Source organism: Aegilops tauschii, chromosome 4, assembly GCF_002575655.3.
Source record: "Aegilops tauschii subsp. strangulata cultivar AL8/78 chromosome 4, Aet v6.0, whole genome shotgun sequence".
Lineage (NCBI taxonomy): Eukaryota > Viridiplantae > Streptophyta > Magnoliopsida > Poales > Poaceae > Aegilops > Aegilops tauschii.
Genome location: NC_053038.3, coordinates 527976177 through 527985802, shown reverse-complemented (window position 1 = coordinate 527985802; position 9626 = coordinate 527976177). Strand labels below are relative to the sequence as shown.

Below are 9626 nucleotides of genomic sequence, written 5' to 3'. Positions count from 1 at the left end.
AAGTGGGTAGAGGAGCTTAGAATCCGTCCTCAAAATATGCCGGTGAAGGATATACCTTGAAAACATTAAAGGACTTATCGGATTGGCCTGGCGCTTTAAGCTAAGCCCGCGATCTTCAGTCGTGGGCGGTGGCGTCTCGCCAGCCTTGAAGAGCGCTTTCCAGATACCTTCGTGCATCACGCCGAAGAGCTCTAGCAGTGTCTGGCGCTTGGCTGGGTCGTACTCCCACAAGTAGCAAGTCCGGCATTAGCACGGAAGGATCCGGCGAATGAGCATAACCTGGATCACATTCACAAGCTTGATCTTCTTGGTTATCATGTTCTGGACGCATGTCTGGAGCCCAGTTATCTCGTTCGAAGATCCCCAGGTCAGGCTCTTCTCTTGCCAAGAAGTGAGCCGCATCGGAATTCCGGATCGGAATTCGGGGGCTGCTACCCAATCGGTGTCACGTGGCTCGGTGATGTAAAACCACCCCGATTGCCATCCCTTCACCGTCTCCGTGAAGGAGCCTTCGGGCCAGGTGACGTTGGGCATCTTGCCCACCATGGCGCCTCCGCACTCTGCTTGTTGACTGCTCACCACCTTCGGTTTTACATTGAAGGTCTTCAGCCATAGGCCGAAGTGAGGCGGGATGCGGAGAAAGGCCTCGCACATGATGATAAAGGCCGAGATATTGAGGATAAAGTTGGGGGCCAGATCATGGAAGTCCAACCCATAGTAAAACATCAATCCACGAACGAATGGATGAAGAGGGAATCCCAGCCCGTGGACAAAGTGTGTGAGAAACACAACCCTCTCATGGGGCTCCGGGGTAGGGACGAATTGCCCTTTTGCCGGGAGTCGGTGAGCAATCCCCTTGGCTAAATATCCGGCCTCTCGGAGCTCCGTGATGTCCTTGACGGAGGAGGCCATCCACTTGCCTCCAGCTCCGGATCCGGACATATTTGAGTGCCTTCTCGAACGAGGAAAAGCTAAAGCATGGGCGCTAGAGCTCAAAGACGGAAGGGCTGATGTGGAACCGAGGTGTGGGTGAAGAAAGGGAATTCTTATCCTCTTATAAAGGCCGTGAATATCAAGCGCCTCCCCACTCACCTTAAACTCGCCTACTCCCAAGGGCCGTGCATACGGCACGGTTGAGTCGCCCACGCTTACATTGATAAGAATCCCGCAATAAGGGGACACGAGCTCTGCTTTGACAAGACGTGCTAATGGCAAACGCGTCTCAAAACGTGGAACGGCGACCACAAAATGGTCCAAAATTATGACCGATCAGATGTGATGTCATGTTGTAAAAAACTGTCAGCATATTAGACTCGTGCAAGTATTATATTCTCTCTGCGGTTGTGTATGGCACGTGTTGCAGGTCCGGATACAATCACCGTGTCCGAAGACTATCTTGGAGTTCGGAAAATGGGGAACCCGCCTTGCAATGCCGAAGACAATCTGCGCGCCGGACTCCTCGTCATTGAAGCCGGGTTCAGGGGCTACTGAGGGAGTCCTGGACTAAGGGGTCCTCGGGCGTCCGGCTTGTTATCCATGGGCCGGACTGATGGGCTGTGAAGACATGAAGGCTGAAGACTGTACCCATGTCCGGATTGGACTCTACTTGGCGTGGAAGGCAAGCTTGGCGACCGATTATGAAGATTCCTTCTTATGTAACCGACTCTATGTAAACCCTAGATTCCTCCCCCCCCCCCCCCCCGGTGTCTATATAAACCTGAGGGGTTAGTCCGGAAAGGACACATTACCATAGTCATATACACTAGACTTCTAGGGTTTAGCCATTACGATCTCGTGGTAGATCAACTCTTGTAATACTGATATTCATCAAGATCAATCAAGCAGGAAGTAGGGTATTACCTCCATAGAGAGGGCCCGAACCTGGGTAAACATCGTGTCCCCCGTCTCCTGTTACCATCGATCCTAGACGCACAGTTCGGGACCCCCTACCCGAGATCCGCCGGTTTTGACACCGACAACGAGGACGGCGGCTCGGGAAGGCGACAGGGACGAGGACGGCGGCGACGGGGACGAGGATGGCGGCGACGGGGACGAGGACGGCGGGTCGGGGAGGCGACGGGGACGGGGACGAGGACGGCGGCTCGGGGAGGCAATGGGGAGGCAGCTCGAGAAGCTAGCTAGTGCCGCCACTGACATGTTCGTAGGAGAAATATTGCTGCTGGATGGAACCGGCCATGTGGATGGTGCCATCATAGGACGGATCTAGGCAGTGGAGTGCCCCCCCCTCTAAAGCCGAATTGTTGCCTGCCACCATATGGATCAGCGCCGACGTTGGAGCACATTTCGCAGCCACACTTGCGTTGGCCGCATGGATCTGGAGGGTGCAGGCCCGAGATCTCATTCAGGTGTATCTGACATTGGTAGTGACCTCGTGTACAAGGCCTCACCAGTCACCATCAATCCTACCCTCGATACCTTCATAGTGCCTGAATCACCAACCACACCCACAAGCGCCCCTCAGCAGCTTGCAGGCCCCTCGCTGCTAACGTCCTCAAGCGAGGGCGGTGGGGAGATGGATCTCGTGGCAGCTAGGTCTTGCGAGGAAAGTTGCACATAAAGAACAGTGACAATAGAGAGTGAACCACCGCACGTACCACCTCCAAAGGAGGAAAGGTCCATCGCCATAGGTGCAAGGGCAGCAGTGCCCAACTAGCATTGAATTTGACCATGCCCACAAACCTCAACAATCGATGCAAAACCATTTCGTGGCCACCCATGTTGGATTGTACAAGCAGAACTCCGAAGCAACACCATTATGGCACCCATCGCCCATTAGTAAGGGCAAGTCCCTACACAGGGGAGGCGGTGGAAGATTGACGGCAACTGCTAGGGTTTCGGGCTTCTGGTGTCTAGAAGGGAAATATAGATGGATTTTTTACAACCATCTCCTCCTTTATTCATTCAAGAGCAATGTGGCATCATTTACAAACAAAGATATAATCTCATCAGGGCGTTATCGATCCAAACGCAAGGAGAAGAAAATCTAGCTATCCCAGCTAGTTCATGAGCTACTTGATTACACTCTCTATTACAATGATTGTAACTGACATGACTAAAATCTAGTGACATGAAATAACAATCATCAATGATGGCAGAAGCAACTAAAGAAGAATAGATTATTCAAAGCCATCACCACCTCCGCACTATCTGAATCAACTTCAATATTACTGCATCCGACAATGCGAGCTACATACATGCCAAACCTTACTGCATTGGCTTCCGCTCTAAACGAATCGAAACAAATATCAATCCTCTCGTTTGCAGCAACAATAAATTTACCATGATGATCTCGGATCACTTCTCCAACCGTTCTTGCTAGTTTGTCGTTGTCGAACCCCATATCAGCATTTAATTTGACGTAACCGTATCTTGGTTACAGCCAAACATCATGACGGACTCGAGCCTTTGGGCTCTTTTTTTATGCCTATGTTCTATTTGTAGGAGTAAAATAAGGATTGGGCTGTGGAGAGATGGCTGAGTGGTTGATAGCTCCGGTCTTAAAAAATGGTTAGTTCTAGGAATTATCGAGGGTTCGAATTGCTCTCTCTCCTTTTGCTTATTGAATACGTTAATATAATTAGCAGCTAGACCCCTCACTACCAAATTAATTTGAGCTGCATTCTGACTCTCTTCATCATGTGTTTGTTTATGCCGTTCGTACCATGAATACCAAGCCGACGTTGTTATCGCCTGCTTTATTTTCGGTAGGCCAATTACTTGGAACTGTTATTCAGGTAGACACAACAGATGATCCAAAACTAATTCACCAGCCCTTTCAACTTGCAGCGCTTGTTTGATCAGGACCTTGAACCCAGGTAGCTCCCACACTTGCATAGCTAGCTTACATTCAAACAACATATGTCTAATATTATCAGGCCCCTGATTGCATGTTGGGCAACTTGGATTTATGTTCAAATGCTTGTTAGCCAGGGTAGAACGACGGGAAATAGATGGCTTCTGATGTCTAGAAGGGAAATGTAGAGGGCTTCTGGTGTCTAGAAGGGAAATGTAGATTTAGCTTAATAGGAAGACACTTTTGAGTGGGGCGTTTTGGCGACCGAGCTACATGGAGCTATTTTTATTATTATTTTTTGAGCAACAAGATGGAGCTAGGTATCTCGGTGGTTGAACAATCGTTTGTAATCTGTGTACTGACAGCTTTTCAATAAATGTGAGAAACAATACAAGGGAATTCAGGGGTGCCGTAGCACGTGATGCACATGGCATATGTGTTCGCGAGCGCATCATCTAATGAGTGGATCTTGATGGGCCGCAACCAAAATATTCGACGTGGCTCTTGATCCTGGTGCGATCATTGTTAGTGTTTACACTGTCGGACCAGTAGTGTTTGATGTGTTCTAGCTAGCCAAAAAATGCTAGATTATTCCCACACAAAAAATGCTAGGTTATGTCTTCAGCTCCGGTATGATTATGTGGTTCCTCTTATTACCTCGATGTGATGCTTCCTAATGCATTGTGTTCTACCCAGAGTTTAAAATTTTGGTCGAGAAAATTAAATTGCGGCCGAAATTCGGCCATCTCGGCCAGGCCCGTTTTCTGCTCTTTCGGCCAAAAAAAAATTTGGTTGATTTGAATCTTCTAGCCTAGCCTAACTTCTGGAGTCTTTCCATCATGGTTTGGCTGAGCCTGAACATTATATTTGTATAGTCCTCGGGGTTATGTTGGATCGTTAAACTTTGTTTCCACTTGATTTCAAAAAAAATCGTCATGTTAACTTTTGTTTTACCCAGATTTACTGAAATTTTAAATGGCCGAATTTTGGCCATCTCGTTCATAGGCGAAAAAAACACACACAAACCAAAAACCAAGGCCTTGGTTCTACCAAGCAAATCAACTCTCGAAATATGTGTTCAACCGGGTATGATTATGTAGTTCATCATGTTTCCTTGGTATAAAAAGACCTTACACCGGCGTTTGATGATAACTGGACTCATGCATCAATGTTTGACAGTACTTTAAGCAATAAAAAATATTTTTTAGAAGAAGTACTTAAGTAATTAAACGCGCTGGCTACTGGTATAGGAGCATTTGGCCCTATGCAAAGACAAACGGCTCCAATATGCATTTTCGGACGCTTTTGTCTTAATCACCACGCATGACGAAGTCACTCCCACGGATAGACCAGCCAGCGACCAGTCGCATTAGCTAAGTGGATAGTACGTACTCCCTCCGTTCCAAAATATATATAACCCAACTTTATACTAAAAATAAAGATATAACTCATTGTAGACATTTTTTAAGAGATGATCTCTTAGCATAATACGTCCTACCATGTTATCATGTTTTTAGAAACTGCTAATTATTAAAGATAAAGATATAACTCATTGTAGACATTTTTTTATTGTCGTATGTAAGTTATATGCAAGGCTTAAAGTAACATTGTCTTATCGACCGTTGTACATGCTCTTACTGCACAATGCACACAGAAAAAAAATTCCATATTTTTTTTGCGGGTGTAAAAAAAAACTTCCATGTTAATAGAGAGGAAGTTTGACCCAAACAAATATAAGTTTTTATTATTTCTATTTTACCATTGTCCAATATAAATATCAAAATTCGGGATTTTTGTCTGGAAGTTGGATGACTATTCAGCGAGATAGCAGCCCAAAGATTGTACTTCTTTTCTTTGGGCAAGTGGGCGATGTATCTCCAAGATAAGAGTATAACCACGCGGAGAACGAGCAGCGCTAGGTTGGACTTTTCTTTCTCTTGGACAGTTTATACGTACAGATATATAAGGATATGGATTTTCACTAACGACTGGCTACATCAGTACAGTCTGGAGATAATGGGGCGATGAGGTTGGTGAGAGCATTTTTCATAGGATGTTCCCAAATCCTCCCAAGTGGTCTGCATGCATGGACTGTTTATGGGGAAAAAAACTCTCTGGATATGGAAAGGTTCAGATAATCCAGACAAAGGGGACCAGCCAGCGACCAGTCGCATTAGTTAAGTGGAATAGTGTAATACTACAAGAAAAATTCAAAGAAAAATCGACGCCTTACTGCGCAGTGCGCACAGAAAAAAAATCCTCCTTCCTTACTAATATATGCCTATATATAGATCGAACTACCAAAGAGGAAGCTCAAAACTAACAGCAAGCAACCATGGCTTCTTATGACCAACAATTCAAGGTTCTCGAGGTACCTCCGATCGTGCAGGAGCCACCGAGCCAGTACGTGCTTCCTGAGCAAGACCGTCCCGCCGAGATGCCCGAGCCCATCCCCATCATCGACCTCAGCCGGTTGTCTGCCGGCAGCGCTGAAGAGTTGGACAAGCTGCGGTCCGCCTTGGAGATCCTGGTAATTAAACTTCTTTGCGTTGTCATTTCTTTCATGTGATTGTGATGAAGCTAGTGGTCACCGTCTCATCTCCGGCCGATGTTTCTCCAGGCTGTTGGACATGTACATGGAATGGAGCCTAGCTTTCTTGCCCAAGCGATGAAGGTTACGAGAGAGTTCTTCAACCTCCCGTTGGAAGAGAAACACAAGTACTCAAACATTGTCGACGGCGAGAAGCTAGGTATGGATGCATGGGATACGGTAACGACATGGTCGTGAAAGAGAATCAGGTCCTTGACTGGAACGACCGGCTCAATCTCCTCGTGGAAGTGGAACCCGAGTCCCTAAGAACCTACAGACTGTGGCCAACACAACCCGCTCCCTTCTTTCAGGTACTTACCGTACGTCTAGCTCTAGGTTTTTACCATACCAGACTGTACAAGGTACATGCTGCCGGAGACTCTGCTATCATGCATGCCTACATCTATTTTCAAAACTGATACATCGATCAATCAGTAGTACTCCAGCAGTTGATGAGTAACCCAGTACAATTTTCTTAATTATCATCCATAATTGTGCAGAGACATCCTGTCTGAGTACACGGTCAGGTGCAAAGCCGCGGCCAACCTTGTCTTTCGAAACATGGCCAAGATACTCAATTTACAAGAAGAGGAACACCTGGTAAACATGATCGGCGACAACTCCATCACCCAAGCTATATTCAACTACTACCCTCAGTGTCCAAAGCCGGACCACGTGTTGGGCCTCAAGGCCCATACCGACGGCTCCATAATCACAGTCAACTTCGCCGATGCTCTTGGCATATCGGATCCAGCTAGTTTGGAAGCTTTAGCTTGTCGAGAAGCTCTTTCACTGGCGCAAGACTTGGGTTTACAACATCTCCAAATTGCATCAGATTGTAAACATGTTGTGAACCATATTCGCCAGGGCGTGGGAGGAAGCTATGGAAGTGTTATTAGAGAGATCCTAGAAACTGTGAGAAATTTTACTTCTTGTAATTTTGTTTTCGAACCTCGAGCTTCAAATACTGAAGCTCATAGGTTAGCTAGGTTCTACCTTACGGGCGCCATATTTGGTTGGGCACGTCGAGTGACCCAATCGCTTTTCCTGTAAACATTGGTATTGATCAATAAAGACCTAGTTTTCTTGCTCAAAAAAAAAACTTCGCCGATGCTGAGGGCCTCCAGCTTCTGAAAAACGGCGTGTGGTACAACGTGCCCATTGTTCCAAATGCATTGGTTATGAACATAGGAGATATAATGGAGGTACGTAATGTGTGTAGTGTAGGCAGCTATAGATGTATAATTGTTTGACCTTGTCTTGTGGATTGTCAAGCTGAGATATAATGCATCTCTTTATTCCATCCTGGTGCATGCAGATTTTGAGCAATGGGTTTTTCAAGAGCCTGGTTCATAGGGTTGTGACCAATGCAGAGAAAGAGCGCTTGTCGTTGGTCCTGGTCTATTCATTGGATCTAGAGACAGAGCTTGAGCCGGTGTCAGAGATGGTGGATGACAAGAGACCTGCACGATACATGAAGATCAAGCTCAACGACTACATGGAAAAATATCATGACACTTATGCCACAGGGACACTAGCCATAGAGGGCGTGAAGATCTGAATATGATTCCGATGTGTGCAAGTCCGCTAGCTAATGAAGAACTATGCATGAAGTATCTTCTGTTGACCAGTTTGTAACGAGTTTATATTTTTACGTACCCTTTTCCCCAATTTTTGGTGTGTACTCCTTAATGTAAAATGTTCGGCAGCTTTTGTGGCTGCATGAACATTAATTAAAATAAAATGTATCCGCTGTGTGCAACGTGCGGATGCAAAGGATGGAATAAAACTTATTGGTTGTGTGCAACATGCGGATGCAAAGGATGGAACGATAGTTTCTTGGTTTGTATGTATCACTTCAAAGATCGATAGGTACCATTGTGCCTCCTTTTCGAGAGAGAAAAAAAGACCATTATGCAATGAAAAATGTGGATTAGCCATAATAATTCCATGTGCATAACTGACCGGCAAAAACTTCTCATCGCTTATTTGCTGACTATGTTGTTCGAAAATTAGGCAATTTCATTATTAGTTATGGTAAATAAATCATGACTAGAACAGTAATTAGCATGCATAACTCTCGCATATTAGATGAAGAGAACAGCAGGATCGCACATGCCAGCAGCAACCATAAATAAAGACATAATCAGATCATGATGCACATATTGTTTGTTTGTAGCCATGGGTGTTGCAGAAACAATGTTATGGGCGGCGACTACGGAATCCTGGATTAGGGGGTCCCCAGGCGTCCGGGCTATGTGACATGGGCCAGACTGATGGGTCGTGAAGAAACAAGATAGAAGGCCTTCTCCCGTGTCCGGATGGGACTCTCCTTTGTGTGGATGGCAAGCTTGGCGTCCGGATCTGTAGTTTCCTTTCTCTGTAAACCGACTCTGTACAACCCTAGGCCCCTCCGGTGTCTATACAAACCGGAGGGTTTAGTTCGTAGAGGCTAAGAAAAATCATACAGGCTAGACATCTAGGGTTTAGCCATCACGATCTCGAGGTAGATCAACTCTTATAACCTCTATATTCATCAAAGTCAATCAAGCAGGAAGTAGGGTATTACCTTCATTAAAGGGCCCAAACCTGGGTAAACATCGTGTCTCCCATCTCATGTTACTTTCGATCCTCAAACGCACAGTTCGGGACCCCCTACCCGAGATCAGCCGGTTTTGACACCGACATTGGTGCTTTCATTGAGAGTTCCACTGTGTCGTCAACAGAAGGCTTGATGGCTCGTTCGATCATCTACAACGATGTCATTTTCGGGGAAGCTTTCCTCCCCGGCCAGATTTTTGTATTCAGTGGCTTCGCTCTGCGTGCCAACTCGATTGGCCATCTCGAACAGATCGACAGCTACGCCCTGGTCATCAGATCAGTTTCGGGAACCTGAATTATGCCGCTGATATTCGAGGAGACTTGATCTTCGAAGGGTTCGCGGCCCCGACCGCTGCTCTGGCCCCCGACCGCTGCTCTGGCCTCAGATCCGGAGCAAACCACCAGGTCCGAAGATGGGAGTTTGGAGCCCACCGGACTCTCCGCTGCAAACCGCACTATCGAGGATCCGGAGGCGATTATGTCCATGGCAAACTCGGAATCAGACCGGGTTCCCCCTATAATTAAGGACCAAGGGTTCTCCGTCATTCCCTTATCAATTGCGAAGGATAAGAATTGAGGCTTTTACTGTCACCCCAAATTAGCTCGACATCTTAACCTTTA

The 9626-nt window shown here is 46.5% G+C and overlaps 1 pseudogene; it reads left to right on the top strand.

The window, feature by feature from the left end:
• Positions 1–6123: 6123 nt before the first annotated feature.
• Positions 6124–8261, top strand: LOC109738816 (protein LATERAL BRANCHING OXIDOREDUCTASE 1-like; annotated as a pseudogene).
• Positions 8262–9626: the final 1365 nt, after the last annotated feature.